This window comes from Metopolophium dirhodum, chromosome 6, assembly GCF_019925205.1.
Source record: "Metopolophium dirhodum isolate CAU chromosome 6, ASM1992520v1, whole genome shotgun sequence".
NCBI lineage: Eukaryota > Metazoa > Arthropoda > Insecta > Hemiptera > Aphididae > Metopolophium > Metopolophium dirhodum.
The window spans coordinates 21937524-21946011 of NC_083565.1; the positions used below are offsets into that span (position 1 = coordinate 21937524).

General features: G+C 30.3%; 1 protein-coding gene across 1 annotated transcript in view; it reads right to left on the minus strand.

Moving 5' to 3' along the window:
* LOC132947280 (potassium voltage-gated channel subfamily H member 8) overlaps window positions 1-8095 on the minus strand; it is a 212034-nt gene extending 203939 nt beyond the window's left edge. The window contains exon 1 of the mRNA XM_061017541.1: window positions 7429-8095. The gene's annotated coding sequence lies outside the window, so the exon portion shown is untranslated. The remainder of the gene's footprint in view (window positions 1-7428) is intronic.
* Between the last annotated feature and the right edge of the window lie 393 nt (window positions 8096-8488).

The window sequence follows — 8488 nt, forward strand, 5'->3', positions numbered from 1 at the left end:
ACAATGTCACAAATTGTTTAAGCTTTCCAAATATTTTTTTTTCTCAGGTTTAAATTAATTTGTATGTATTATGTACGCGTATATATAAACACGTTTACGTTCAATATTATTATAATAACGTATATAATATAATGAAAACCTTTAAACAACTCATAAATCAAAAATAATAATTTAATTTGTTGAATATATTGTTTAGTATGGTGATTAATGTTAAGGCGCAGCTATATAATATTATTATTAAATTGGGCCCTTTTTCTTGTAAGTATTAAAACTATACGACATAACCGGATTTAACTAATAAAAAATAATAATAATAATTTTAAGGAGTTTTGTAATATATTTCTCTAACAAACCATATCCGAAAACAGTTTTCAATCGATTTGTTTATGAAAAATCGGTATAGTTTGAATTAGTAGACACAGCCACACAGGTCTAAAAATAACCTATACCAATAATAATTTGTTTTGTGAAATGTATATAATGATTATAGTGAAAAGTACGAATGTAGGTACTTATGTCGGATATTAATCTTAAACATAGTTAAACCAATTGATTTAAGGAAGAATGGAGTATGGGCAAGATTTTGATGGAAGTTAAGTTTTCATTTTAATAGTATATAGCGTCCCGTTCTACACACTGTCATGGTAAGTAGTGAGTACATTTTTTTATAACGTTATTTTTGCAAATTATTACCTCATTGAAAACATTTTTTGTGTAAATAAATAATTCCTACGCATAATAAAGAGTAATAAGTAGGTATAATAAATGGTTAAAAGCTTTGAAAATGTATTTAAAAGTATATAAATACAGTCTCATTTGACTAGAGAGAATTATGATATAAAAAAAAAAATCTTTGTTAATACATTCGCCACTTCAATCTGATTAAAATACGATAAATAAAATTTAAAACTTAAAATAGGTAGTTTTAACTATTACTATATATAATATTCTATAAATAAATAAAATTACGTCGGTCGTATTAGTAAGAAGTAAAACTAAGCAATTAATATAATATGATCACTGCGTTTTCAGTTGATTTTTGATTTGGCGACAACATCATCGCAACAACGATGAACATCAATTGAACATAAATTAACAATCTTAGATAGCATTTAAACGTTAAATTTAAATAAAAACCATTTTAAAGACAATGACGGTGATGAGGGAAAAAATCTTGATGCGAACACACGGCAATATTGTGTTTTTGCCGTCGCATTGGGTTAGATAATACATATAATAAGTTGTCTATCATAATATGTAAGCCTAATATAATAATAACTAAGATAAATTAATTCTATATTTAATTTAGGTCAATATTATTATTTATTTGATTTAAATATTTTATTTTATAGAACAATTATTATAGGAATCGAAAAAACCAAATAATTTAAAACACTATAAAACAGGTAGAAATTATTATGGATACTTACACAATATTACCTATTAAAAATATTTAATACAAGTCTAGTGGAGTCTCTAAACGGAAAGACGTAACGAGAAAGATATTTGATATGAATCATATAAATTAATCGATAAGTATATTATAACACAATAAGTACCTACCTGGAACAATCTTTATTTAGATGTTTATTACATTCATTAGTAAGTTTACATAACAATTATTTAACTTAGCACCTTAAGTATTATTTGTTATGCATTATTTTTGTCTTTCAAACACTTTACACACTTAGTCTGCATAAATTGAAACCTTGACCGTGGCTATAGTACGTGTGTCGGTCTAACACTGCTGTGCTAATTGGAACAGATACTACGTAACGAATTTGCTGATTGTGCAATGGTCTTCAGGATAGAGATAAAATTGCAGCGAAATAAAGAGTATCCTTTGCTAAAGAAAAGAGACACAATAACAAAGCATTTTTCTTCGTTTATTCGGCACGTGGTATATGTCCCTTAGGAAAGATATAGAAAGGAGACAATATCGTCGATTTCAGCCCAAATCCCGAGACATTAATCAATCGGCAACCTGTTAGCCCGATAAAGTACTTTTAAAATATATAACAAGACGCGGACTAGGGAGGGGAGACAAAATGCTTTGTAGACGAAATTCACAAAGTAAGTTTATATATTATTATATATTTTTCAATTTCTACTATTTTAAAGAATATAATGTTATATAAATATATATAATATATTATACGCATCAGACATTAAAACGTTTCGTCGTCCCATAAATACGCCAAAAATGTATTGTAATTCAATATCCCACACAATTTTCTAAACGAAAATATACTGAGCACGTATTCAAATGAAAAATTGTACTGTATAATATTTGTTTTCAAATTTTATTCTGTTAAAATTAAGTTTCATAATATCATACAAATATTACCAACAAACCGTTTATTCCTAATAATGACAAAAATAACTATGCCTATTATTATAAGAGAATTATATTACACTCATCGTTCATCATCTGCTTTACGAGTTTACTACTTGAAAGTTGATTTTTGAAATTTAATTCCAATTGATGTATACGGAAGAAATAAGATTAAATCATTCAAATCCATTATACGTATCGTGTGATTATGAATTTCCATAGAACATGAATATAAGTAAAATAAATTTCCCATATTTTTTTTTTTTGAATTTCAATTCATATAATATTATTGGGCTCTTAATATTTCTTTTAAGCTCTATAAGTGAAGTGAATGCGTACCAATTATTGATTTTATTGTTTTACAACGATTATTTCTTATGGACACTTTTTCGAGCACTGAAAACGCTCAAAAAGTTCCATAATAATATAACCATTGTAAACGTTATAGTAAAGATAAATTACATCAAGGTGGAAAAATTCCAAAAATGTTTAAGAAATCAGGGCAAAATTTGGTTTTTTGCGAGCTTCACTCCGAATCGCTTTTGATGTATTTGTTGCATTTAATTTTCTGATAGTAATAATACACCTCTGTCCTGCGCCAAGATGAACGTAAAGAGGCGATATAAACCTGTATAATAGAAATATTATATAATATTGTATAGGTATTGTGCATTGTATACACAGCACCCGGTTTATTTACTCTGTTGGCTTTTATATGATATATTAATTTTTTATAGCACCTTTTTCATTACAATGCGTCTTAAAATATATGGGCATTTGATTTTCGGCTTAACATCAGAAATAATAACTATAAACAGTGACATCCGTATATCGACATATTGTTTACTATATCAGTTAGAAACGCATTAAAATATAATGGTAAATTTAATATTATAATAAACACAACAGAATATTTGTATAAACGCATACTCGCATTAACCAACTACTAATATTCCACACAATATTATAGTATTAGTATACCTATACAGTACACAGACACACAATAGTTGTAGTAGGTATAGGCATTACGGAATTGGATTTGAATAAATAAGGTTACATTATACTTTATCAGTGCATACGGTTTTATCTGTACGCTCTTAACATATTATTATTAACCTTTTGAATCGTATATGAAATAATACAAAAATCAAATGATCCGTTCATTAAACAAATTATTTTTAAAAGAAAAAAAAAGTGTTTGAAAATAACATATTTGACCAAAGTTAATTTGTATTGTACACACACAGCCTGATGTATTGTTTTTATGGCAATTATTATTTTAAGTCCTATTAGTTGTTCTCATCTACCGAAACATTTATACCTACCTATAGGTAATCAAAATATAAGATACAATAATAATGTTTAATCATCCTGGAAATAAGAAAATGTTTAACCGCATACGCCTAACGCACTTTATTTTTATTACCATTTAACGGAAAAGTTATTATAGGACTTCACATTTAGATGGTAACGATAAAAACCTCGAAACTCGCTTCGCGGTATCTACTGGTATCTAAATGCTATAGGTTCAATAGGTTCATGGTTTCGATTTAAAGTGTAACTCGTCGTTGAGTAGGTCACCGGTAACGGATGTGATAAATTTGAATTTAACGATAAATCATTGTATGCGAAAAACGATTATAAACAAAGGAGACAGGTGGTCATCGTATAATATTTCTAAGCATAATATACTTTATGTTATTTTACATTTGTTTTATTATTAGTACCTACCCACTTTATTTATTGGGTGGATTGAACTAGTTTTTGCCAAAACATCGCATACGACTTATAATAGTCAATACCAACGGGCGATGACCCATTGAATGTAGAGGTATAAACAAATGTTAAAATTAGTCAACAAATTTAAAAAATGTCATTAGGTATGTATTGAACATAATACCATCTAATAGCAAAAAGTTTCAATTATAAGTTAAAACAAAATAAAACCATTAGAGGAAAAATTGAGAGTAATTGTCGTTTAATAGGTATCCAACTTTGTGAAAATTTGAGCTTCAATAACAGTTATAAAAAAAATGTTGTGGATAACTTATAATGTAACTGCTATCAAAACATCTTATGAGAATTATTGTGTTAAATTTTCAAACTATTTAACTCATAACATATTTTTATCAGCATAAATGGAGAAATTTCAAAATGTTGAAAATTTCAATAGTTCAAAAAAAAAGCCAAAATGTTTTTAAAACTATAATACTATTACTAATGTTGGTAAAAACAAAACACACTCATCATTGTTATTTATTTAAATAAAAATTAAAGTAAGTGCTATTATATTTTTAAAACTATTATATATTTTTTATTACTATTTGATAGTCAATATGTCTTTTAATTCGTCATTACTCATTAATAACGGCGCATTAATTTCCATAAGCAAATACCACGAGAGACTTTATTTTTAAATGTATACAATTCTGTAAAAACTCGTATTAATATTTCATTAGATAGTTATAACTATACTAAATAATATATATTTTTTAAATTAATTAATTATTAAGGTGGGCAATCGTGTATAACGCTAAGTTTGTGTCTTTCATGTACAACAATAATAACTATTGATGACGTTAATGATAACAAATGTTGAACCGTTTCCATACTTGCTAAGAATATTTTAACTATTTACCTATATCCATGTTATTTTATATTTGAATTACATCTGCGACAAGAGTTCAATTGCTCATATTGTTTTTTTTTTTGTTTTTAATTTTATATAAGTAGGTACCGTCTACGCGTAATTACGAACATGGTGCAAAAATATATATTTTAAACTATATCATAATAATAATATAGTGTGCTGATACCACCTTAATCTTCCTAGGTGCTCTAGCTCGGTCTTAAATATTAAAATATGTAAGTTTAGGTATTTATATATATATATTTTTGGTAAGAAGCGGTATTATACCCACTTAATTTTTATTCACTAGAACATTTTAAAGTTGATGAATAATATCGTTGAAAAAAACATAACGTAAAACATAATTTATTAACAAAATTTCATTTTCATATAATTTATAAATTGAAATGAATAACGTATAAAATAGTAACAGTGTTTTTTTTTTATATATATAGGTAGTCTCATTTGCACTCGATCCGACCAAATCGCCTGTGTATATGTTTTTAATCCCAGTTAACAGAAGTATCGATGAAAAGTTTTAGTTCAATTTATTACATTCACTTTTCAGGTATGTCTGAATGTCTCTTGAGAGAAAAAACTGAGTTCCAAAAGTTATTTTATCCAACCGCCGTTACGAAATCATGTTTCAAGAGAGCAAAATACTCTAAGATCCAAATTATTACTCAAAATTGTTTAAAGTTGTATAGGTACACCATTACAGTGTATAATGTCGAAATAACAAAGCTGATGTAGAAGCTTTCTTATAAAGATAACAATGGTTCAATTTTTGTATTATGAATACCAAGTATGCCGAATATTTTAAAGATTAAAACTTTGCAATTTGAATTAATTGTAACATATTATTATTCGAGTACCGTGGTTGACCAAGGGAGATTGAATAATCATCTCATAGCTTACAATAATAATGTACATTGTACTTGTAGGTAAATACATACCTAATAATATAACGTCATACCTAATGTATTTTGTGTGTATTTTCGAATATATTTTTGGTATAGATTTGATCTGAAACATTCCTACGATTCTTAAACGTAATCAAAAGTATTAAATAATACTTATATTCTTACAATTTTTAAGTTTGTAAAAGTCATTCAAATGTATACATACTTTAACTTATCAAGCACATCTTCAATTTGGAGGATAGTTTCTGGTAGAAAATTAGATCTAGCTTTGAGTTTGAGGGTCAAAAGTAAAAGTTTCCAGTAGTTATAAAAAAAATTCGGAAAAACTAAAAAAAAAAAATACTGAAAACAGAAATGTTAACGTAATAGGTTTTCAACTTCAAAAATATACTTTTATATTTTGATGTAATTCAATATTAAACAACCACAGAGACTTTAAATGTGCACTAAATATTTTAGATTAGTATTTGCTAGAGATGATTTAATTATCCAAAGATTTTTACTCTTTTTGAGCAATTTCCAGACATCATTTAGCTTTTTTGACTTTTTTCAGTTTTTCTCGATTTATGTTAGTAAAATAATTTTCTAAATTGAGAAGTTTGGAAGATTGAATACAAATCGATTTCTCAAAAGTTGTTCTTTTTCAAGCAATTAAAAGATAACACAAAAAATCCATGGTCAAAAAATATTTTTTTTTAAAGCGTTAGATGTTCAAACTTTGACGAAATTCGTATTATCCACAAAAAAAATGAATTATTTTAGTTCAACAACTTAACTTTCAAAAAAAAAATTATAAATAATTAATGAAATATCATAATTTTATAAATTCCCGAATTATTATTTTTAAGTTTAGTCAACTTCAAAGTAAAAATTAATCTCACAGTAAAGCGTTTGACGAATCAACATTTTATTTACATACGAAGATTTGTTGCACGTTATTAATTTAATAATTAATTTCTAACACTTAAAACTTTATAGTATTAATATGTCCGTTTATAAGCTCGGTAAATATTTTTTATAATACATTTTCGTTCAACAGGTCTTGACTGATTTGGCTTCTGGTTTCCTTCAATAGTAGATTATTGCAAATTATATAATACATAAATCATATAATTAATTGCATTTACACTCTATAGAAACTTAAATTATCTAATATCAATTATTATTTGAATCTATGAATTGCATGAATTGTTAACTCGTCTCATGTGCTGTTCCATATAATATTATGATCATCATCTCTTAAAATTTTTTCATAAAAACTCCGAACCGTAGTTTCGTAAAAAAATTCCAATAGAAAAAAAATATCCGTGCAGTTGAGCGTGTGCGGGCAGGTTATTATTGTTTTTTTCACTATTATTGTAATTTTAACCCAGCTTTGACGTCGGTAAAATAGAAGTGTACGGTTATGGCTTTGGCACGGTGGTCGGTGGAGGTATTATAGTGGTGACGGCGGTTACGGCGTTTATTATACCACCATCAAACAGGTAGTATTATCATGGTAGCAGCTATCAGTATAAGCAAGAAGGGGTTCGGGGGCTTACCTGACGAGAGAATATGGTACACGCGCGCGCACGGATCACGCGGCGATCGACGGCAGCGGCGGCGGCGGCGGTGGAAGTGGCGCCGATCGTTGCCGCAGTGGCGTCGGCGAAGACGATAGTATAATAATATAATGTGTGCGTGTATGTATATATATATATATATTGTAAATATATATATATATATATTATATTATTATTTATATATAAACAATAAATTCGAATTATTAAAACGATTACGATAATAACAATAATAATTAAAATGATAATGATAATAATAATAATAATGATAATATAGAGTCGAGTGGGACGCGTATTTTAAAGGGAGTGGGGGGTAGCAGGTGACCGTCATAATCGCATCACTGCGGGTGCACCGACAGCCGAGTGTGCAACAGTCGTCATGGTTGCAGCGGCAGTGGCGGCAGTGGCGACGACGCCGACGACGTCACTATACGATCACGCTGCGGCGGCGGCGGCGGCGGTGGTGGTGGTGGTGGTGGTGGTGGCGGCGGCCAACCCCGGTCGTCGTCGCCCGTGCGGGTGAGTAAACGGCGGCTGCGGGGGTGGTAAGCGGGAACAGATTTAACGGCGATGAGCACGCGGGAAACGGCAGCAGCGGCGTCGACAGCGGGCGCTGATGTGGTCGCGAGCGTTTGTAGGCGCGTCCTATGTGCGGTGCACAGCGCCGTTAACGAGATACTGCCGACGACGACTACGGCCACGACGGCGGCGGCGGTGGCTACGGCGGCGACGACGACGACGACGATGACGGCGGCGGCGGCTGCTGCTGATGCTGATGCTGGTGGACGCGGTAGCAACAGCCGGCCGCCGACGAGCCCCCGTGCAACCCTAGGCAACGCCGCCGCCGCCGTCGGTGTACGTTATTATTATTATATTATTATGTATTGTTGTGTACGGGCAACACTATCTGACGGAGCGACGTAAGAAATCTCGTCGGTTCGTCGTCGAGCGATTGTGACGATACTATTATTATCGTCGTAACGTCCCGTGATCGAGCCCGGATTGAGACATTTTCAGGCCCAGGGGCCGAGGTTTTAAACGA